At 39.0% G+C, this 24,905-nt stretch overlaps 1 protein-coding gene across 4 annotated transcripts in view; it reads left to right on the forward strand.

The window, feature by feature from the left end:
* The window catches only part of BAIAP2 (BAR/IMD domain containing adaptor protein 2), a 549,446-nt gene that overhangs the window by 250,516 nt on the left and 274,025 nt on the right, over positions 1-24,905 (forward strand). The window lies entirely within an intron of this gene.

The following is a 24,905-nucleotide window of genomic DNA, read 5'->3' on the forward strand; positions in this document are numbered from 1 at the left end:
CACCCTTACATCCGTCCTTGACAATCTGGCCCCTCTTACCATAGCTCGGAAATCACACACTCATCCTCAGCCCTGACATACTCCTCTGACATGGTATTTACGCAGATGTTCCCGTACTGCTGAGCGGCATTGGAGAAAATTTCAGCTGATTTTTTCTTCATTACAAATTCATCTTGAACTCTTACTATTCTGCCCTTAATCTCTATAAGCAACATTACTTCTCTACGCTTTCTTAAAACCCAAAACGTCTGTTCTCTACTTTCAATACTCTTCTCCGCCCACCTCCTAATACAACTTCTCTGTCAGCTCAAGACTTTGCCAGCCACTTCAATAACAAAATCGACTCCATCAGAAACTAAATCAGCTCTCAACACACTTTCATTCTCTGCAAAACAGATAACCACTTCAGCGCCAACACACACCTATAAGCCCGGGGGAGGTGATCCCTAGCTATCACCAAAATAGAGACAGAATTGTAGGAGAGTCCCCAGGCGCCAACCTAAACGGAGGCTAAGGTGAAATAAGTGGATAAGTGATTACAGATAAATAATTTAATATAACATATGATCACAGATTAACAGTTAAAAACATTAATAACAATCATAAAAGCAAGGATAAAAGCAATAAACATGGATCCATGTGCAAATACAATAGAATTGATATAAAGTTACAATAGATAAAGCGAGACCAATAAATATGTAAAATTAACAGCAGAATCAATGCATAAAACGTGAGAATATGTTCGTGAAAAAAACACAAAAATATATGTGAAAAAATAGTCCGTGTGGAGGTATTCGTGACTGTGGTCAGCAATCCAAAAAGAACTGTCTGTAACGACAGTGTATAATAAATCCAACTGATCGTGTCCAAATGTCTATAATCAAACGTGAAGAGAGCAACAAAATAAAAATCTGGATCAAAAAAATTATAATAAAAATGTGAAAAAAATGAGAGTAAAAAAGTGAGCAAAAACTTGACAAAAAACAAAAAGGTGTCTGCTGATCATAAGAGGAAAAAAATAAAATAAAAGTGGTGTGCCATAGTACTCAAATAATCCAGCAGAAAATGGTGTCCTAGGTCCTATGAATTAGCACACATAGGCGACTAGTGAGCAGGAATAGGGGTGTACCTATAGGGAAAAAGGATAAAAGCAAATGTGTAAAACTATCATAATACCGTGGTATAAATGGAATCAGGCTTACCAGTACAGGTCTACGTGTTTCGGCCCTTACTATGCCTTTATCAAGATCCTTTTTCCCTATAGGTACACCCCTATTCCTGCTCACTAGTCACCTATGTGTGCTAATTCCTAGGACCTAGGACACCATTTTCTGCTGGATTATTTGAGTACTATGGCACACCACTTTTATTTAATTTTTTCCTCTTATGATCAGCAGACACCTTTTTTTTGTTTTTGTTTTTTGTCAAGTTTTTGCTCACTTTTTTTACTCTCATTTTTTTCACATTTTTATTATCATTTTTTTGATCCAGATTTTTATTTTGTTGCTCTCTTCACGTTTGATTATAGACATTTGGACACGATCAGTTGAATTTATTATACACTGTTGTTACAGACAGTTCTTTTTGGATTGCTGACCACAGTCACGAATACCTCCACACGGACTATTTTTTCATATATATATATATATATATATATATATATATATATATATATATATATAATTTCACACGAACATATTCTATAGTCTCCCGTTTTATGCATTGATTCTGCTGTTAATTTTACATATTTATTGGTCTCGCTTTATCTATTGTAACTTTATATCAATTCTATTGTATTTGCACATGGATCCATGTTTATTTCTTTTATCCTTGCTTTTATGATTGTTATTAATGTTTTTAACTGTTAATCTGTGATCAGATTTTATATTAAATTATTTATCTGTAATCACTTATCCACTTATTTCACCTTGGCCTCCGTTTAGGTTGGCGCCTGGGGACTCTCCTACAACACTGCGCTCTCACCTCACTACCTGTCCCCTTGACCCTATCACCTCACAGCTACTCCCCTCCCTCTCTTCTACCCTTACCCCTATACTCACACACATTTTCAACCTCTCCCTCAGCACCGGTATATTTTTCTCATCTCTGAAACATGCACTGGTCACACCTATCCTCAAAAAACCTTTCCTTGATCCAACCTCCCCATCCAACTACCTCTACAATTTCCCTCCTCCCTATTGCTTCAAAGCTTCTCGAAAACCTAGTATATGCACGCCTATCCAATTTCTTTACATTAAACTCCATCCTTGATCCACTGCAATCTGGATTTCGTTCCCATCACTCCACAGAGACGGCAATCGTTAAGGTTACCAACAACCTACTTACAGCAAAATCAAAAGGCCACTTTTCTCTGCTTATCCTCCTTGATCTGTCTGCATCCTTTGATACTGTTGACCACCCTCTTTTGCGCGAAACCCTCCAATCCTTCGGCATTTGTGACACAGCCCTCTCGTGGTTCTCTTCCTACCTGTCAAACGGTACCTTTAGTGTAGCCTTCTCTGGGGCCTCCTCTGCCTGTTACCACTTTTTGTCAGGGTACCGCAAGGCTCTGTCCTCGGTTCTCTTCTCAATCTACACATCATTATTAGGTTCCCTAATAAAGTCCCATGGGTTCCAATATCATTTGTATACCGATGACACCCAAATCTACTTCTCTGCACCAGACCTATCTCCTTCCTTGCTAACCCGTGTCACTAACTGTCTTTCTCACATCTCATCCTGGATGTCCTCTCACTACCTCAAGCTAAATCTCTCCAAAACGGAGCTCCTTATTTTCCCCCCTTCTTCCAAAATCTCCACCCCCAATCTCTCTAACTGTCAACAACTCCATCATTACCCCTACCCTGCATGCCTGATGTCTTAGGGTAACATTTGACTCAGATCTTTCTTTCACTCCTCACATTCAGTCCCTGGCTAAAGCCTGCTGCTTCCACCTTAAAAACATATCTCTAAAATTAGATATTTCCTTACACAAGACACAACCTCTCTGGTCTATCCATAATGAATGCCTCTGCCAGGCTCATCTTCCTTACATGTCACTCTTCATCTGCTGCACCTCTCTGCCAATCCCTTCACTGTCTTCCTCTTGTCTCTAGGATTAAACACAAAATTCTCACTCTTACATACAAAGCCTTCAACTGCACTGCTCCTCCCTATATCTCAGACCTTGTCTCCAGATACTCTCCCTCCCGTCCCCTTTGCTCTGCTCATGACCTCCTACTCTCCTCCTCTCTTGTTACCTCCTCTCGCTTCACAAGGCTCTCCCCTAGTTTTGAAAGCTTCAAGTGCTCCCTAATGACTTTACTGTTCAAGGATGCATACAACCTACACTAACCTTTCTTTATACCAGTTCCTCTCCTCCATTGCTGAACCCCCTTAGCATGTAAACCTCAGAGTTCAGCTGTTTGTAGATCACCTTCTTAAGAGCTGACTACAACAGTGCGACTCTTGGCAGGGCCCTCTACTTGTTTCATCCCTATAAATGTTTTGTTGTACTCCGCTTTTGTTTATAGTGCTACGGAATCTGATGGTGCTCTACAAATAACCAATAATAATAATTTATATCACTGTCAACAGCATCACTATCTCCCCATCACCCCAAGTCAGCTGCCTTGGAGTTGCACTTCAGACCAATTTGTCCTTCATCCTCCATATCCAATTGCTCTCTTTATCCTGCTGCAACCACCTACGCAACATTTCCCAAATTTGTCTGTTTCTGAGCACTGACACCACTAAGCAACTAATCAACTCCCTTTTAATTTTCCAACTTGACTACTGCAATAACCCATTAAAGGGACACTAAACCCAGATTTTTTTCTTTCGTGGTTCAGATAGAGCATGAAATTTTAAGCAACTTTCTAATTTACTCCTATTTTCTTCAAATCAAATTTTCTTCATTCTCTTGGTATCTTTATTTGAAATGCAAGAATGTAAGTTTAGATGCCGGCCCATTTTTGGTGAACAATCTGGGTTGTCCTTGCTGATTGGTGGATCAATTCATCCACCAATTATAAAGTGCTGTCCAGAATTCTGAACCAAAAAAAAAAGTTTAGATGCCTTCTTTTTCAAATAAAGATAGCAAGAGAACAAAGTAAAATTGATAATAGGAGAAAATTAGAAATTTGCTTAAAATTGCATGGTCTATCTGAATCACAAAAGAAAGAAATTGGGTTCAGTGTCCCTTTAACTGTCCTTCCTCTCTCCCGCCTCTCCCCCCTTCAATCCATCCTAAATGCCTCTACCAGCTAATATAGTTTTCCCGTCGCTCTGTATCTGCCTCAGAATTAATAAAAAAAAATTCTCACTCTGACCTACAAAACCCTTACCAACGCCGTCCTCACTAATCAACAAATATACTCCATCCCGCCCCTTAAGATCTAACAATGACTTGTTTAATGCAACTTCTGTTATAACGTCTTTGCATGCTACACTGCAGGACTTCTCTCGTGTGAGACCAACCGTCTGGAACGCACTTCCTCACGCTGTCAGAATTTCCCCTGATCTGCCTACTTTTAAAAGCTCGCTAAAGACATTTTTGTTCAGGGACTCCTATAACCCAACTCAGTAACACATGAATTCCACTTACCTATTAATTGTCCTCATCCAACTCTGTATTAACATCATTCTCACCCTTGAAGTCCTCACCTCCTGTTTCTCACCCTCCTAGATTTTTAGTTCCCACAGAAATAGGGCTCTCAATTTCTCCTGTATTTGTTTGTCTTGTCTCTTACAAGTATGGTATAATTTTTTGACCTATATCAAATATACCCATGGACAGTGCTGCAGAATATGTTGATGCTTTATAAATAAAGTATGATGATAATAAAAAATAATATATATATATATATATATATATATATATATATATATATATATATATATATATATATATTATATATAATGTGTTATGCCAAGGACCTTTTTGATGGGTGCCCAACCCTGCTGAATTTACGGACTACACGGCTAAAAATACAGCCAATATTAAAGGGATATTAAACCCAACATTTTTCTTCCATAATTCAGACAGAGAATATAACTTTAAACAACATTCCAATTTACTTCTATTATCTCATTTGCTTCATTCTTTAGATATCCTTAGTTAAAGAAATAGCAATGCACACAGGTGAGCCAATCACATAAGGCATCTATGTGCAGCAACCAATCAGAAGCTACTGAGCCTATCTAGATATGCTTTTCAGGAAAGAATATCAAGAGAATGAAGCAAGTTAGATAATAGAAGTAAATTAGAAAGTTGTTTAAAATGGTATTCTCTATCTGAATCATGAAAGAAAAAATTTGGGTTTAATGTCCCTTTAACCTAAAATTGACAAATATTAAAATTGCTTATTACACACATTTTCATTAAATACAGTTATGTTAAATTATGCAACTAATTTGTGCATTGGATAGCAGAATATATTGCAATATTAGAAAGTATTACACTGCCCCCATCCGGCTACTTTATAATGCCACCCGGCTGGCAAAGTTTTCTGTGGAGAGTATATATATGTATGTATGTATATATTAAAGTAAATTTGGCTAGCAGTGCTGAGGTGGTAGGGATATAATACATGTTAGAATCTGTTCCTGTCCCCCAGTGCTAGCAACAGGTTTTCCCTCTTACCAGCATCCTGTCTGCAGTGGGCACTTTTATTGGCCTGTGCTGGGTACCAGATGCAGGTGCACAGTATATGGGCAGTTCTCTGCCCCACCAGACCAGCCGGTTTAAATTCAACAATAAAATGGCTGCAGATCTGCTGGGTAGGCCTATCTTCCTCTTCCCTCTGTTGCTTCCTTTTTTGTGGTAGTCAGATATGTTGAGGTGCTGCCAGAGGTCGCAAAAAGAAAGGGACACTGTGTGTAGGGAAGCAGGAGTAGGTGTGTCCGTGTGGCATACCTAAGAGAAGAAGGCGGTAGATGAGGAAGAGGCAGGGACTAGGTGACAGGCTATCACAAAACTTACGGGCCTTACCAGTGATGAAATAAGGACTCTGCTTCCATCGTGCCCAGCCTTCTTATTCTCCTGCGCTGTCATGACTGTGCGGGCCTGCTCAAAAGCTAGTCTAGGATCTACTAGTAGATCTCAAAGAAGTGACCAATTGATTTCAGTGGATCTTCAGAGTGTTGTGATAGTATGGGATCACTTTTAAAATAAATATATGTAGTTTTGTTTTGAAGTCTATTATTCTCTACAATAGTATCCTCCGGTAAAAAGGGTATTTTGATTCAGCACAAGAATATTATAATACATGCAAGGCCAAACTTCCTTATGTTTAGTATTTGCCCAAGGAGATCACACTGGCAAACTTCACAAAAAGGGCAGATTCCATATCATCTCTGACTTATAATAACACATACAGTTGCTCTTACACTCATTTTTCTTAACCGAAAGTTGAATTATATAAAAGGGACTTTTAAATGCTGGGCAATTGCATTGTTACTACTCGCCATCCTACTACTCTCTTATTTTACCCCTTACAGATTACGGTTGGTGAAGCTCTGCATTTTCGTACTGAGCACCACCATTGCGGAGTTCGGTTTTCTTGCACTCTGTCAGAAGAGGGGCACATACAAACATCAGGGACTTTGACAGCTTTTACAGTTTAAAGTATATATCAAAAAGCCTTTAGGTGCAATAAAGAATTATGCAACAGCTACAACGCTCCATCGTTGTATCATACATGCCAACTTAAAGTGCAAGATACAGATGTCAAAAAGCCAATAATCCTGCTGATATGTGAGCATGCCCCAGGACGTGACTAGAATACCTAAACTAAATAGCACCCACTGTGAGGATGCAAAGCTTCACCAACCAGCAACTGTAAAGAAGAGTTTCAGGCACAGGGGTAAAAACAATAGCATAGTGAGTAGTAACTATTCTATTGTAGCTGTACATAGCCGCTCACTGCCCACAAAGTTATCTTCAGGTTAGTAAAAAGCCTGTTAGTAAAACGTTAAATAAAATAATATCATCCACTTATCTGCAATGCAACATTATTTCACAACAAAAATATTCTTTCTTTCCTATGGCATGGAGAGTCCACAATTTAATTCCAATTACTAGTGGGAATGCAACTCCTGGCCAGCAGGAGGAGGCAAAGAGCACCCCAGCAAAGCTGTTAAGTGTCCCTTACCCATAATCCCCAGTCATTCTGTTTGCCTCTGGATCCACAGGTAAGTGCTTTCCCCTTCTAGGTTAGAAGGTTATAGCACTATTGAGGTCTATCCTCAGTGGATTTTTTTTCTCAAAATTATATTTTGATGGGGGATATATAAAGGGGACTTTACTATATCTGTGAGGGTCTGGGATTCTACTCAAACCTTTTTGTGGTTTTCAAGACATAGGGAATGTTCCGACCCATATTGGACCTCAAGTGTCTCAACAAATTTCTCTAGGTTCCATCCTTCAAAATGGAAACTGTTTGTTCCATTCTTCTTTTGGTTCAGGAGGGTTAGTTCATGACCACCTTAGACCTGAAGAATGAGTATTTTCAGGTTCCCATTTACAGGCAACATCTCCTTTTCCTGCTGTTTGCCTTCCTAGTCAAACCTTCCAGTTTGTAGCTCTTCCCTTTGGCCTTGCTATGGTTCCTCAAATCTTTACAAAGGGTTTAAGGGCCATTTTGGCGGTGGTCAGATATTAGGGAATAGCGGTGGTGCCCTTTCTTGATTACGTTTTGGTTCAGGCGCCTTATTTTCAGTTAGCAAGATCTTTTACAGAGGTGTGTTTTTCGGAATCTCTGTTTATGTAGATTTTCCTGACGGATGTCAGAGAATAAATAATTCTTGCTTCTGTCCTTCTTTAATCATTCATTAGTGGCTCTGTGTTTGGAAGTGATTGGTCTAATGGTTGTTTTTTGGAAATTATTCCTTTTGTTAGTTTCTATCTGAGACCTCCTATAGTTATGCATGCACAGACAATGTAACGGAGGCCACTCAGATCTCTCTGAGGATAGTTCTAGTCTCCCTAAGAGAAACTTTCTATCTTGGTGGATTTCTGAGAACCTTCTGTTTCAAGCTTCCTGAGACCATCCCCGCAGTTTGTGCCCTCAGATGCCAGCCTATCGGACTGGAGAGCAATTTAGGTTTCTTTAAAGGCTCAGGGTCTTTGGACTCAAGAGAGTCTTCAATCCCAATATCCATTTTAGATTTGAGAGCAAGATTCTCTGTTTTATCTCCTTGGCCTCAACTAGGTTCGGTTCCTTTTATCAGTTTTCAGTCGGACATTTTCTCCTCTGTGGCATATGTTTACCACCAGGGAGGATTTCGGAGTCCCTTAGCCATGAAGAAGATGACTCATATTCTTCAGTAGGTGGAGTCTCACGATTGTCTCATTTCTGCTTTCCACATCCCAGGGGTGGTCTACAGGGACAAGGATTTCTAACCAGTCAGACTTTTCATCCGGGGAGTGGGCTCTCCATCCAGAAGTATTCTCTATGATAAACCTCAGGTGGGGGGTTCTTGAGTGAATCTGATGGCGTCTCATCTAATCACCAAGTTTCCAAGGTACGGGTCAAGATCAAGAGATCCTCCAAACAGTTCTGTTCAACACACTCTGGCGATCCCTTGGGACTTCGATCTAGCGTACCAGTTTCCTCAGTTTGCCTCCTTCCTCGAGTAATAGCTAGTGTCAAACAGGAAAGTCAGTTGGTGATTCTTGCTCCTGCCTGGCCTCGCAGGATCTGGTTTGCAGATCTGGTGTGAGGCCTTCTCTTTTCCATTGGAGTTTTCCTCTAAGGAGGGACCTTCTTCAGGGTCCCTTCCTCAATCCAAATCTAGTCTCTCTAAAACTGACTGCTTGGAGATTGAACTCCTAGTTTTTGGCTAGGCGTGGTTTTCTGAGTAGGTCATTGATAAGAGGCTTCAGGCTCATAATTCTATTTCTCGTTCGATTTACCTTTTGTTGTTGGAAATCGAGGGGTTTCTCTTGGTGTCGGGTGCAGATTTTCGCATTGTAGCTTTTCAACAGGATGGTCTGGAGAAAGGGTTGTCGGTCAGTATTCTGAAGGGTCAGGTTTCTGTACTGTCTATCGTTTGTTCAGGCCTGTGTTTATTCCTGTTGCTTTTCCATGGAATATTAACCTTGTCCTTAGAGTTTGGCAGCGGGTTCTGTTTGAGCCTATGCATTCAGTTAATTTTAAGTTGTTATCTCTTTTTTTGTTTTGTTTCTCTTTGCATTTTCTTCTATTCACAAAGTTTCCAAGCTTTTAGCTCTGCAGTGTGTTACCCCTTATCATTTTTCATGTGGATATGGCGGTTCTTCTTTCTAAGTTGGGATTTATTCCCAAGGTAGTATTGGATAGCAATATCATTCAGGACATTATTGTTCCTTCTCTTTGTCCTAATCATTCTTCTCAGAAGGAACGCCTGTTGCATAACCTTGGTGTTGTGCATGCTCTGAGATTTTACTTTCAAGCATCTAAGGATTTTAGGCAATCTACTGTCCTGTTCGTAGTTTTCTCTGATAAAAGAGACAGCTGGAGGGCAGCCTCCTGAGAATATTATGGCTGTTTCCTCTAGGGCTATCCCTTCAGGGATTTTTTTTTTTTTTTTTTTTAAATTAAACTTCTGTGGAACTAATTTGCAAGGCGGCCACATGGTCCTCATTGCATTCCTTTTTCCATTTTCTACAATTTTTTTATTTTTTTATTTTTTTTTTATTTTTTTTTTTGCCTTTGCTAAGGCTTCGTTTTGGAGAAAAGTTCTTCAAGCGGTGGTGCCTTCTGTTTAGGCCCGTCTGTCTTGTTCTCCCTCACTTTCATTCTGTGTCCTCTAGCTTGGGTATTGGTTCCCACTAGTAATTGGAATGAAAATGTGGACTCTCCATGCCATAGGAAAGAAAACAAAATTGATGCTTACCTGATAAATTTATTTCTTTCCGGGCATGGAGAGTCCACGACCCGCCCTTTTGAATTTAAAGGGATAGTCTAGTCAAAATTAAACTTTCATTAATCAGATAGGACATGTAATTTTAATCAACTTTCCAATTTACTTTTATCATCAAATTTGCTTTTTTCTCTTATTATTCTTAGTTGAAACTAAACCTAGGCAGACTCATATGCTAATTTCTAAACCCTTGAGGGCTGCCTCTTATCACAGGCTTTTTAAATTCCTTTTCAACACAAAGAGACTGAAAGTACACGTGGGCCATATAGATTACACTGTGTACAGGCACAGGAAGTTATTTAAGATTTAGCCCAACACAATGCTAACAGCAAGACAATAGATAATAAACTGTCACAGTCATGTGATCAGGGGGCTGGAAGAAGGTTCTTAGATACAAGGTAATCACAGAGGTAAAAAAGTGTATTAATATAACAGTGTTGGTTGTGCAAAACTGGGGAATGGGTAATAAAGGGATTATCTATCTTTTAAAACAATAACCATTCTACGGTAGACTGTCCCTTTAAGACGGCAGTTCTTTGGTACAAACCTCAGGCACCTTTATACCCTTGTGTTTTCTTCTTTTTACATTTTTCTTCGGCCGAATGACTGGGGATTATGGGTAAGGGAATTGACACTTAACAGCTTTGCTGGGGTGCTCTTTGCCTCCTCCTGCTGACCAGGATTTGAATTCCCACTAGTAATTGGAATGAAATTGTTGACTCTCCATGCCCGGACCTCTCACCCTGTACGTCACTAGTCTTTCTATGGGATGTGATTTTTATTTTTTTATTAGTGAGGCACTTTTCTAACAGGCCGGCAGGAGGGAGGGAGGGTCTAGTTGCGCAGTCTTGCCACTTGCGGCAAGACCAGTGCTATAGCAACCAGGCAAACCCTTAATGACCGGCAAACCATTGATGACTGGTGACTTTTAGGGTTCGTAAGGGGTTAATAAAGTTAAACAAGTGGTCTGCAAACCAAAAATACACTTCAGGGGGTAAAATGGACCATTGCGGACAACATTTTACAATGTCCATTTAATTTACCTATTTGCAAGTTTGACTTTCTGTTGGGTGGAAGGGGCAATAACCTTATACCTGACTAAGATCCAATGGCCCAACTCAGTTTTCGTGGAATGTTTATTACTCAACAACATACAGTTGGCATTTGTCCCATGTTACAATGTCCAGCCCTCCCTTGTATTCTGTGGATTGTTTAGACAGCTGAATAGTTTGATGAATCCCATTTAGATATTTGGTTAATTAATGACTGTTAAAAAAATAAAAACAATGCCTATCCGTTCTCCAGAGCAACCTATTAATGATGGTCATTAATCTTAATCCCCAAGTTTTTTTTTTGTTAATAACAAATTCTCCTTCAAACAACTGCTGTTGATGTACTAATGTTTGTAGGTTAGCAGCCCTTCGGCAAAAGATTATGATTTCAGTTTTGAACTAAATTAATTTTTTAGGTTTTTGCTTCTGTGGTTATACACAAATCAAGTTACTGTTGCGTTAATAGATGTGAATTGTAACAGAAAATCATCCATCTTGACTCTAGAGAACATCTTGTGCAAAACTCTAGGGAAACAAATTGGTAGGATGCAGTGAAATGCAATTAGTGTATGCTCTGACACTCTGTCCTTTATATCAGTGACAACTCTTATACTCTGGGTGGCATTTAATTAACTCTCTGCTTAGTGCATCCAAACAAGATTAATACATATTAAAATAATCTTTTAGCAAACCACGACAATGTCTGTGGAAGTGATCTGAAATGCTCTGCTAACCATGGCTGATGAGATTAATAAAGGGACCAGTGACCTAATTTCTTGGAAGAATTAATTTGATTTTCAATTTCTGACATAATGGGACAGGAATTTTTTTTTAAAAAAGCTCTGTGCTGCTCTGATATTTTTATTTATTTTTTTAGTAATTTTTGGTTAAGATGCTGACTATTTCAATTGAAATATCAAGTGTTTCTACGCTTCATTAAGTATGTAGCCCCTTAGATTAATATTAAGAAGAGTATGTTGGTGAGTTATTGTGATAGCTAGGTTTATAGAGTTTCTAGAACTATCTGATTTTAAGTCCTCTGTGACTAAATGTGTATTTCCAAGGTAATTAATTGTTTGTACTCTTGGGAAATACACAGCTTAAAGGGACAGTCTAGTCAAAATTAAACTTTTATGATTCAGATAGGGCAATACACAGCTTAAAGGGACAGTCTAGTCAAAATTAAACTTTTATGATTCAGATAGGTCATTTCATTTTAATTAACTTTCCAATTTACATTTATCATCAAATTTGCTTTGTTCTCTTGGTATTCTCTGCTGAAAGCTAAACCAAGGTATACTCATATGCTAATTTCTAAGCCCTTGAAGGCCACCTCGTATCTCAGTGCATTTTGCCAGTTTTTACAGCTAGACAGTGCTAGTTCATATGTGCCATATAGATAACATTGTGCTCACTCCCATGGAGTTACGTAGGAGTCAGCACTGATTGGCTAAAAGCACGTCTGTCAAAGAACTGAAATAAGGGGGGCAGTTGCCAGGCATGGGCTTAGATACAGGGTAATCACATAGGTAAAACGTCTATTAATATAACTGTTGGTTATGCAAAACTGGGGAATGGGTAATAAAGGGATTATCTATATTTTTTCACAATAAAGGTTCTGTAGTAGACTGTCCCTTTAGGACGGTATCCACTTGGAAACATACCTTGAGTGACTATAGGACTTTTACTCATGAGACTATAGGATTTGTATTTTAAACATTTATGAATCTACCACTTGGTTTGGTAAATGGTTGTACTTCTTTTGAATTTTCAGTCACCTAACAGGCCTATGACTTCCCAAGGCAGAAGATTAATTGGATTTAGCCAAATTCTGCAACTCTCTTGGCATACAATCAATCAGGAGGAGGAAGTCTTTAGCCACTCAATTATTCTGTTACAACACTGAATTTTATATTATCTTATTTTTGAAAGGACAAATAATAAGAGACTGTATCTCCATTTTCTGGTATGTGCAGGAAATTCATGTATCCAGTGCAAGGCCATGATGATGTCTGCTCTTTAATGATTCCTATGAAGTGGTCTTCTTTTTCCTGGAGAATTATTTCAGCTATAGTGCTGTCCCCAACTCTGGAGGCCAGTGGAACTCTACGGGTGTCTGTTCTACTTTTTCTGTCACATGTGATTCCTGCCCCTTATATTGGATTGTAAATCTGAGGTTGCACACATTCCTTATTCTACTATTGCAGGCTTCAGTTACCCCGGATATGGTTATAGTCCCTATCCTTTGGGCAGCACCAAATGTCTTCTGTTCTCTCAGCGTTATGAATTACTTGGATATTACTTATCTAAGCGTGTGGTTGAGCCACTTTTATAAGATCTGTATCAGTAGAAAGGAATATAAAAGAACTCTTTAGCAACATATGCTGATACAGATACAATGCTATTTAACTCAAATGAATTCTAGCACATATGCACAAGACACAGAAAGTAGCAGGTTTTTGGAATGCCTTGTTCCTCTCCTGCTATATCTTTTACTTTTCAGTGTATCCAAGTACTCTAGTATGGAGAGAGACTAGTAATAACCCTAAGCAGGGGCTTTAATTTGTGTGTGAGACACTTTTTGCATTTCTCCTGCTTTTAAATTTCCTCTTTCACCTCCAAAACATTTTATGTCTGCGATACCCTATTCATGGAAAGCTGTCAGTTACAATACTGTAAATTAAGAGGTTCGTATGAAGGATAATGGTACATAAATTGTTGCTGAAAACATTTTTTAAGAATTGTGATCAGTAGTAAATGTATTTTAACTTGCAAATATGGGCTACAAGGGAAATCCCCTGCTAAATAGCATGTGTTGCCTCTCTTGCTTGGCTTGAAACCCGTTAAAGATCGTAAAATCAGGGTGTGTGTGTTTGTTTTCTTGTCCCATTTTGAGCGTGATTTTAAGATTCATGTTAAACTTCATTGGTTAGCGAGTGCATTGATTTGGTGATGAAATGGGATCAGTGAATTGCATCTTGGAAGCTGATACTGAATAAACCTATGTTAACCTAAGTAGACTATTGGCCACAAATTGAATAATTACAAATTACTACTGTAAATGTTTCAGCTGCAGCCCTGTTTTGTGTGTGGTTGTTTTTTTGAGCCTGGCATGACTTTCCTGTGGGCATGTAGCGCAAGAGATCTATTACAAGTTATGGGCTATGGGCCATCACCACCTGGCAGACAATCTTCCTGTCATATAGGAACACTTTTGCGTCTACTGAGCCCATGCCAGTTTACATACACATTGTCCATCTGCAAAGGTAAACAGTTTGTCTTTCAACATCCTGTATTGTTTAATTACAGATGAATTTTTTATTCATACACAAATCAGCTTTGCACACAGTAAATGTTGAATTTCAGTAGTCTATTCTTGCCTTTGCACAGATCATGCTCCTGACTCATTCCCTTTACCTTTTTCCTATGACAATAAGGCAATATTTGCATTTTATCTTCTATTCATCGTGACATCACATGAAGCAGGAAATGATTCAACAAAATGAAGTTACTATCTTACCATCCAGTTAGTTCGATATAGGAAGACAATTCAACAAAATATTCAACAGGAAGCCTGTTCTCCTGCCACTTCAGTTGGACCTTTTGTTTGTGGGAGGCTGCTTTCCTTGCAGCTCTGCAAGTGTTTTCTTTTTTATTGAATAGATTCCCTTCAGCATAGATGTGTAATGCTGACCCTTCCATTCCACTGTGCATCTCAGGGGTTTTATCTTCTTGCCTTTTTCCTCCTTATGCCTCAGGGCTTACATTTTTTTCCAGCACAGTTGGTACCAGCTCTCTCCTCATATGCAGGATGTGCAGCATCATATGCCATTCTCTTGATGCCAATGTGATCAAGATTGAAGATTATTCTAAACTGTTTCATAAGAGATTATACAGGACACCATTTCCTTTATTCCCCAATTCATTTCTATCTCTTTGTATTATTTTCATGCAATTACAACACTTGACAAACATTTCTTTCCATCTGCTTTCTGCTGTCCAGCACAGGTTTCTTCATCCTCACATCTAATCCAGTTGCAACAAAAATATGTTCACCTCCTGCTTATTGCATCAATACTGTTTTTTTTTTATTAATTTATTTTGTTTTTACAGAATTTACAAGTGTAGGTTTCCAGCTGCATCACACTACTCCTGGTTGTCTGCAGTGGTTTACTAAAGCTTTCAGATATTGCCAGAAAGGAAATTGCTTTTGCTTTTCATTACCTTAACCTTCACCTAGTTTTCAAAAAATGTCATTAGATCTCCTTCCCAGCACCTGTTATTCTTGGGACTTGGGCTAATAGTATTCCAGTATCACACTTTGAGCTATGTATCCCATCCCACTGAAAATGGTCACTTTCTTGGTTGTCTGGGGAGCATGCCACATTCAGAAACGAGTGCCTTATCTTTTTAAACCCCCTTTATGGTTTTTTTTTCTCTTTGTTTGGTTTTTACCATAGATTACCTACCAAAGTATCAGTTGGAAATTGTATTCCTTTGTTGTTAAAATTTAGATGTAGCCAGAGCTCTGAAAAACTACCTGAAAGCTACCACACTTTTTCATTGGTCTGACACTCTTTATTTGTCTTGCACTGTGGTCCTTAGAAGGTTTTCCATGCCCCCATACTAGTTGACTGGTAAGTATCAACCATCTCTTTTTTCTGTTACTAAACTTTTATTCTCATTTGGTCACATCCTTGTGGAGACCCTGTCATGAGCAGTTGTGAAAGTCTCCTAATATGATCTCACTAAGGGCTAGATTACATATACGGCACAGGCTTCAGCGCAAGCGCTGCAACCGGCGCCGCCCGTAATTTCACTTCGCACATCGGGGTATTACATGTACCCCGCCGGCAGCTCATAAAGTACCGTAAGTCTGATAAACTAGCGATGTCCAGAAATGAGCGTAAATACAAATTTCTCAACCCCTATATCCGCCATCAAACCCACACCGCAAGTAATAACTAAATTATTAACCCCTATATCCGCCAACCCCAACATCGCAAACTACCTATTAAAACTATTAACCCACAAAGCAATAAACCCATTAAAACTATTAACCCCTAAACCGCCAAAGCCCACAACGCAAGAAACCTAACCCCCCCTAACCTAACACCCCCTAAATGAACCCAAATTACCTAATTTACAAAATACTAAAGTTACTATTAAATTTAAAAAAACTAACACTACTTTAAAAATACAAATAAACTAAGTATAAATTAAAGGGACAGTCTAATAAAAATTCTGGAGTAGACTGTCCCTTTAAGCTACAATTACAGAAAATAAAAAAACCTAAGATTACATAAAATAAGAAAGAAAATTACCAAATTTTAAAAATTTATACATAATCCCTATGAAAATAAAAAAGCCCCCCCCCCCAAATAAAAACAACCCCTACTCTAATAAACTAACAGTAGCCCTTAAAAGGGCTTTTTGCAGGGCATTGCCCCAAGATAATCAGCTCTTTTACAAGAAAATTCACAAAGCCCCCCCCTAACAGTAAAACCCGCCACCCACCGAACCCCCCCAAATAAAATAACCTAACACTAAAAACCCTAAACTACCTATTGCCCTAAAAAGGGCATTTGTTGGGCATTGCCCTTAAAAGGGCAATTAGCTGTTTTACTGCCCACCCTATCTAAATAAAATTAAAAAAAATAAAAAAAAACTTAAAAAACCCTAAGTCTAAGCCCCAGGTTGCTACTCGCCGTTCCTGAAGTTCGGCGGAGAAGGTCCTGTTCCAGGCGGTGAAGTCTTCTTCCAAGCGGCGACCTCTTCTTTCTTCTTCCTGGAACATCCTTCGCAGAGCTGAAGACTGAAGACCGGCAACCGAGGAGCCATGGAGTGTGGAGGATCCTCTTCGTACGATCTTCGCAGCACACTGGATAGATAAATTCAAGGGACGCGATTAAAAAAAATAGCGTCCCTTGAATTCCTATTGGCTGATTTGATTCTTTAAATTCAAATCAGCCAATAGGATGAAAGCTAATCAAATCCTATTGGCTGTTCAAATCAGCCAATAGGATGAGAGCTACTGAAACTCTATTGGCTGATTTGAATAGCCAATAGAATTTCAGTAGCTCTCATCCTATTGGCTGATTTGAACAGCCAATCGGATTTGAGTAGCTTTCATCCTATTAGCTGATTTAAATTTGAAGAATCAAATCAGCCAATAGGAATTCAAGGAACGCCATTTTTAATTGCGTCCCTTGAATTCTCTATCCAGTGTCCGGCGAAGATCGTACGAAGAGGATCCTTCACGCTCCATGGCTCCGCGGTCGCCGGTCTTCAGTTCCAGGGTCACTGGTCTTCAGCTCCGCTCCGTGAAGGATGTTCCAGGAAGAAGAAAGAAGAGGTCGCCGCTTGGAAGAAGACTTCACCGCCTGGAACAGGACCTTCTCCGCCAGACTTCAGGAACGGTAAGTAGCAACCTGGGGCTTAGACTTAGGGTGTTTTTAAGGTTTTTTTTATTTTTTTTAAATTTTATTTAGATAGGGTGGGCAGTAAAAGAGCTAAATGCCCTTTTCAGGGCAATGGGTAGTTTAGGGTTTTTAGTGTTAGGTTATTTTATTCGGGGGGGTTTGGTGGGTAGGGGTTTTTACTGTTGGGGGGGTGCTTTGTGTATTTTCTTGTAAAAGAGCTGATTATCTTGGGGCAATGCCCTGCAAAAAGCCCTTTTAAGGGCTACTGGTAGTTTATTAGAGTAGGGGGTGTTTTTATTTTTGGGGGGCTTTTTTATTTTCATAGGAATTAAGTATAATTTTTTTAAAATTTGGTCATTTTCTTTTTTATTTTATGTAATCTTAGATTTTTTTTATTTTCTGTAATTGTAGCAACTTAAGTCCTTGCGCTGGATATTGGATACCGATTTGCAACGCGGTCCCATGTTAGCCTATGGGAGTAAAAATTGCGGGTGACGGGTGAAATATACGTGCTGCATTTATATGCGGCGCTGTATATAGGATACCAAAACTGCGCAAAAACTGGCGTCGCCGGCTTTTGCGGGCAACACCGCATATGTAATGGGGCCCTAAGAGACTGATTCTCTAAAGCTCTCTGCTCTGTTAAAGGGACACTGAACCCAATTTTTTTCTATCGTGATTCAGATAGAGCATGCAATTTTAAGCAACTTTCTAATTTACTACTATTAACAAATTCTTTTCATTCTCTTGGTATCTTTTTTTGAAATGCAAGAATGTAAGTTTAGATGCCGGCCCATTTTTGGTGAACACACTGTGTTGTTCTTGCTGATTGGTGGGTAAATTCACCTACCAATAAACAAGCGCTTTCCATGGTTCTGAACCAAAAAAATAGCTTAAATGCCTTTTTTTTTAAATAAAGAAAGCAAAAGAACGAAGAAAAATTAATAATAGGAGTAAATTAAAAAGTTGTTTAAAATTGCATGCTCTATCTGAATCATGAAAGAAAAAATTTGGGTTCAGTGTCCCTTTAAGATTATCTAAGGAGTCTCATCAGAACTTAGAGGTCCCTTAAATTTAGAAAAACACATTTTAGCTTGAATTATTTCTTGCTATGCAGTTTTCTGGATGTAAATGATACACATACATTTAAAATGCAAGATCTACAAAAAAAATCTCAAAGATCTCAAGAGACTTCTTTCCATGTAGGTTTTTTTTTTTACTTACGGTTTAATTGGTTTCTTCACATGTTGTTCTTGCCTTGTTTTTGCGCTTGTGTAAACTGTTAAAATGAAGGGAGAGGGAAACGTTGGGGTAAGATTTCACTGCTTCATGTGATGTGCACAAAAATCCTGTCACTAACTTGGCTTTTAGTAGCTGTTTGTCAGCTCCCATGCTTCACATTAGATGTGGAATATCACTTTACAGCAAATATCAAACCTTCATCTCAGAAATGCTTTCTTTCTTAAATCTTAAAGGGACACTTTAAATCAAATATGTTGAGATAGAGATATATATACACCCATATTTCAGAACACTTTATTAATGCATTTCTTTTTTACAAAAGCCTCTTGAACATGTTTTCTTGTCTTGTTTGCTGCAGCTATTTAGGACCAGATGTAATATAGCTCCTACAGTAACTGTGCAGTAAACTGTAATTTGTCTCTGGTATTCACTCTAAGAAGGGTGGAATCTGATGGGGGCATTGGATTGTTGCCTTGGTGATAAAGTCCATGGGGCCTATCTATAAAGCTCCGAATGGAGCTTGATGCCCCGTGTTTCTGGCGAGCCTGCAGGCTCGCCAGAAACTGCAGTTATGAAGCAGCGGTCTAAAGACCGCTGCTCCATAACCTGTCCGCCTGCTCTGAGCAGGCGGACAGACATCGCTGCAATTCAACCCGATCGAGTACGATCAGGTTGATTGACACCTCCCTGCTGGCAGCCGATTGGCCGTGAGTCAGCAGGGGGCGGCGTTGCACCAGCAGCTCTTGTGAGCTGCTGGTGCAATGTTAAATGCGGAGATCGTATTAGTTAAACTAACTTGTTTTAAGAGATACGGGCACATACATAAATTAAATAACTAAATGTATTTACAAGTAACAGTAAGTATGTGCAAGAATTAAAAATAGTTTAACCCCTTAATGACCGAGGACGTGCAGGGTACGTCCTCAAAAAAAAGGCAGTTAACGCCTGAGGACGTACCCTGCACGTCCTCGGTGTGGAAAGCAGCTGGAAGCGATCCTGCTCGCTTCCAGCTGCTTTCCGGTTATTGCAGTGATGCCTCGATATGGAGGCATCCTGCAATAACCATACATGGCCATCCGATGCAGAGAGAGCCACTCTGTGGCCCTCTCTGCACCGGACATCGATGGCCGGTATCGTTGGTGGGTGGGAGCCGAATTGGGAGGCGGGTGGGCGGCCATCGGTGTTGCGCGTGACGTCACGGGGGGCGGGATCGGGATCGGGATCGTCACGGGCGCGCACGCGTGCACGGGGGGTGGCGGGCGGGCGCGTGCACGGGGCGGGAGCGGGTGGGAACCGCTACACTACAGAAAAGTAGAAAAGGAAAAGTAAAAAAAAAAATAAATAAACTTTTTTTTAAAACCATCTAAGGGATCTGGAAGGGGTGGGGGGTTGGTCTTGGGGGGGGGGGGAAAGCTACACTACAGAAAAGGGACATATTTTATTAAAAAAAAAAGCATTTTTTTTCACTAAACTGGGTACTGGCAGACAGCTGCCAGTACCCAAGATGGCGCACATTAAGTCAGAGGGGGAGGGTTAGAGAGCTGTTTAGTGGGGGATCAGTGAGGTTGGGGGCTAAGGGGGATCCCTACACAGAAGCATATGTAAATATGCTAACAAAAAATGCACAAAAAAGCCCAAATATACCTTTTATTTTAGTACTGGCAGAGTTTCTGCCAGTACTTAAGATGGCGGGGACATTTGTGGGGTAGGGGAGGGAAGAGAGATGTTTGGGAGGGATCAGGGGGTCTGATGTTTCAGGTGGGAGGCTGATCTTTACACTAAAGCTAAAATTAACCCTGCAAGCTCCCTACAAGCTACCTAATTAACCCCTTCACTGCTAGCCATAATACACGTGTGATGCGCAGCGCCATTTAGCAGCATTCTAATTACCGAAAAGCAACTCCAAAGTCATATATGTCTGCTATTTCTGAACAAAGGGGATCCCAGAGAAGCATTTACAACCATTTGTGCCATAATTGCACAAGCTGTTTGTAAATTATTTCAGTGAGAAACCTAAAATTGTGAAAAATTTTACGTTTTTTTTAATTTGATCGCATTTGGCGGTGAAATGGTGGCATGAAATATACCAAAATGGGCCTAGATCAATACTTGGGGTTGTCTACTACACTACACTAAAGCTAAAATTACCCCAAAAAGCTCCTTACATGCTCCCTAATTAACCCCTTCACTGCTGGGCATAATACACGTGTGGTGCGCAGTGGCATTTAGCGGCCTTCTAATTACCAAAAAGCAATGCCAAAGCCATATATGTCTGCTATTTCTGAACAAAGGGGATCCCAGAGAAGAATTTACAACCATTTATGCCATAATTGCACAAGCAGTATGTAAATAATTTCAGTGAGAAACTGAAAGTTTGTGAAAAAATTTGTGAAAAAGTGAACAATTTTTTGTATTTGATCGCATTTGGCGGTGAAATGGTGGCATGAAATATACCAAAATGGGCCTAGATCAATAATTTGGGATGTCTTCTAAAAAAAAATATATACATGTCAATGGATATTCAGGGATTCCTGAAAGATATTAGTGTTCTAATGTAACTAGCGTTAATTTTGAAAAAAAATGGTTTGAAAATAGCAAAGTGCTACTTGTATTTATGGCCCTATAAGTTACAAAAAAAGCAAAGAAGATGTAAACATTGGGTATTTCTAAACTCAGGACAAAATTTAGAAACAATTTAGCATGGGTGTTTTTTGGTGGTTGTAGATATGTAACAGATTTTGGGGTTCAAAGTTAGAAAAAGTGTGTTTTTTTTCCATTTTTCCTCATATTTTATAATTTTTTTTATAGTAAATGATAAGATATGATGAAAATAATGGTATTTTTAGAAAGTCCATTTAATGGCGAGAAAAACGGTATATAATATGTGTGGGTACAGTAAATGAGTAAGAGGAAAATTTCAGCTAAACACAAACACCGCAGAAATGTAAAAATAGCCTTGGTCCCAAACGGACAGAAAATGGAAAAGTGCTCTGGTCACTAAGGGGTTAACACCAATAGCTACTTACTATTTTTTTTTTTTTTTATTTATTTATTATTTTTCTCATTTTATTGCTACTTACTATTTTAATGGGATGTATGAGGTTGATGGGATGAACACAGTTTCTGAATATTTTGAGGAATGAGATAAAGACACTCGCATTTCATCATCAAGCATTTTTAAGCTTCCACTTCCTATCCATGTATCAAGAGCAGGAGCAGCAATGCACTACTGGGAGCTAGCTGCTAAAAAACCCCAACACTTTGACTTCAGCTCAGCGTTTAAACTGCTGTCCTCAGAGCTCTGCGAGTCCGACTGACTAATGCCCGACCTGCAAACACGCTGCTGTCCCACTCACTGACTACATGTGCAGTCACGAGCCGATTGACGATATTACACGTGCAGTCAGGAGCCAATGTGCCGCCAATGGGAATAGTTTCAGTTCCGAGTGAGCTGCGCCAATAGGTTAAGATGATCTGTGACCCACTAGGTATCAATCACATGTCAACCATGTGATATGCGTAGCAGGCAGGTGGAAAGTCGGAAACCCCAAAAAATTAAAAAATTATTTTAAATTCAAAAAAAATTTGTGCTGAAGCAGGGACACACCTACTCACTGCCGCCGACACACTAACGTGTCATGACACACAGTTTGGAAAGCACTGCTCTAGGGCGATAGGAACCCCATTAGTGCTTATACTGTTACTTCTGAGAGGGTAAACAGGGGCAGAGAGAGATTGGAGAGGAAAAGTGAAAGTGGAGAAGAAGAGTTAAGAGAGTGGAGAAAAAAAAGAGTGAAGAGATATGAGAGAGAAAGAAGGTAAAAGAAGATATGGCCTGAGAGAGAAGGGAGGGGGTAAAAAGAGAGATTGAAGGGAGGAGGCAGTGGAGAAAGATAGATGAGGAATGATAGTTATAAAATATTTTTTCCAGGTCTGCTATGGCCTCACATTAATCTCAACACTCTCTCTGCTTTTTCTCAGTTCAACAACTTCCTTTTTCTGTCCAGCTGTTTTCTTCCCCTGACCAAGTTAATGTTGCTAACTGCTATGCACTTATTTTTGTTAATTTATTACTGTATGTAACATTATTTAATTTATGGTATATCACAAAAAAAATATAAAAAAATGATTGCACAATAAACATATGCAAAGAGTAACATTTTGCACTGGCTAGTAGCTTAGGGCTTGAAATTTCTAGCCCTATGTGTGTACAGGTGGCCCTCGGTTTACGCCGGTAACCGGTTCAATTTGCGTCGTTTCAGAATAACAACCTTTTGTTTTCCAGTCATGTGCAGTAATTAAAATAGCCAGCTTGGTTTGCAGCAAAGTTATGCAACTTAACAGGTCTGTGTACACAGAACAGATATTAGCTATCGAGCAACTTCCATATTATCTTCCTGTCCAGCTGCTTGAGGTGAAGGTGCCTAACTGCCTATTAATCACTGCAGATTGAAATGCATAGAATAGGTACAGACCCAATATTATCTAACATGCTAACAATGTAGAGAACTGATTGATGAAAAATGCAAGTAAAAAATGTTTTTGTTCATTAAACTTAGTTTGAGGATGATGCAGTCTGTTGTGTGATTATTTAATTAGGTGATATTTAGCAAATGTTTTTGTTCATTAAACTTAGTTTGATGATGATGCAGTCTGTTGTGTAATTATTTTATTAGGTGATATTTAGCAAATGTTTTTGTTCATTAAACTTAGTTTGATGATGATACAATCTATATTATTAGGTTTATAATGTGGTTTAGCATTTAAAGTCTTCATTTCAAAGCTTTAAAATAATGTATTAGGTGTTACTTATGACAATTTTGAGAGGGGCCTGGAACCTAACTCCCTCACTTCCCATTGACTTACATTATAAACTGGATTTCAATTTACAACGGTTTCGATTTACAACCATTCCTTCTAGAACTTAACCCCGGCGTAAACTGAGGGCTACCTGTATATGTATGTGCGTGCATGCGTGTGTGTATGTATATGTGTGTGTGTATATATATAATTATGTGTGTGTGTATGCATGTATGTGTGTGTATATATATAATTATGTGTGTGTGTGTGTGTGTGTGTAGATAGATATTGATTTTGTTTTTATTTTAAAACCCTTTACTTATGAAGGTCAGAAAAGACAATTCAATACATCATTGTTACCCAGATGCATGTTTGATGCTTGAGGACTTTTAACATTTTGCATGCTGAGATAGAACAGGCAATTTTAAGCAACTTTCTAATTTACTCCTATTATCAATTTTTCTTTGTTCTCTTGCTATCTTTATTTAAATAGTAGGAATGTAAACCTTAGATGCCGGCCCATTTTAGGTTTAGCATTCTGGATAGCGCTTGCTTATTGGTGGCTACATTTAGCAAACCAATAAGCAAGCATAACCCAGGTTCTGAACCAAAAATGGTCCGGCTTCTGAGATTTACATTCCTTCTTTTTAAATAAAGATAGCAAGAAAGCAAAAAAAAATATAATAGGAGTAAATTAGAAAGTTGCTTAAAATTGCATGCTCTATCTGAATCAGGAAAGAAAAAAATTGGGTTTAATATCCCTTTAAGCTGATCTATAATCACATCCCTTTAAATTATTTAGTTTAGGTCCCTGAGGCTTTCCAGGCTTAGTGCATCAATAATTGCAGGGGGTACCATCTAAGTTCTAGTGCATCTCTAAAATGTTAAATTGTATAGTTATACTGTGTTTAAATTCATGCATCTATTTCCTGTAAGGAGTGCATGGTTACAAAAGTGTGATTAAATCGGTTCATTAGTTAAAGATTTAAAAATATATATATATATGCATATTTAATATTCAGCAGGGTGTATGCTATGGTCTAGTTAATAATATAAATCTCTAAATAACTCTCATCCCTGTAGGATAACTGTATTCGAAAGAGATCTTCTCACACAACTGTGCTTGCCTGCCCTCTGGGGAGCCCAGTCTCATATAACTGTTTGCAGTTTGCCACGCTGTAGAATATGAATATTAACACCGTGTTTTTGCTCATGGGAAGTGCATAGGGAAATAGCTATTCATCAAATTCTTAGGGCCAGGATTTCAGTGGTCTTTGTTTGCGGTTCATGGTTCCCTGTGGTGTATATCAAGTAGCTCATTTATCCAGAAATATTCCTAAGCATTCCATAGCCTGTTTTGTGCAGATATTAGTATCTTGACAGTGACTTTATAGGGGGTGATAAGTGCACTGCCTCATAACGGTGACAAAGGTTTAATCTGTTTCCAGCACAAAATTCTAGCTATAGTCTTAAATGCTGTATA

This window comes from Bombina bombina, chromosome 1, assembly GCF_027579735.1.
Source record: "Bombina bombina isolate aBomBom1 chromosome 1, aBomBom1.pri, whole genome shotgun sequence".
In the NCBI taxonomy this organism is placed as follows: Eukaryota; Metazoa; Chordata; class Amphibia; order Anura; family Bombinatoridae; genus Bombina; species Bombina bombina.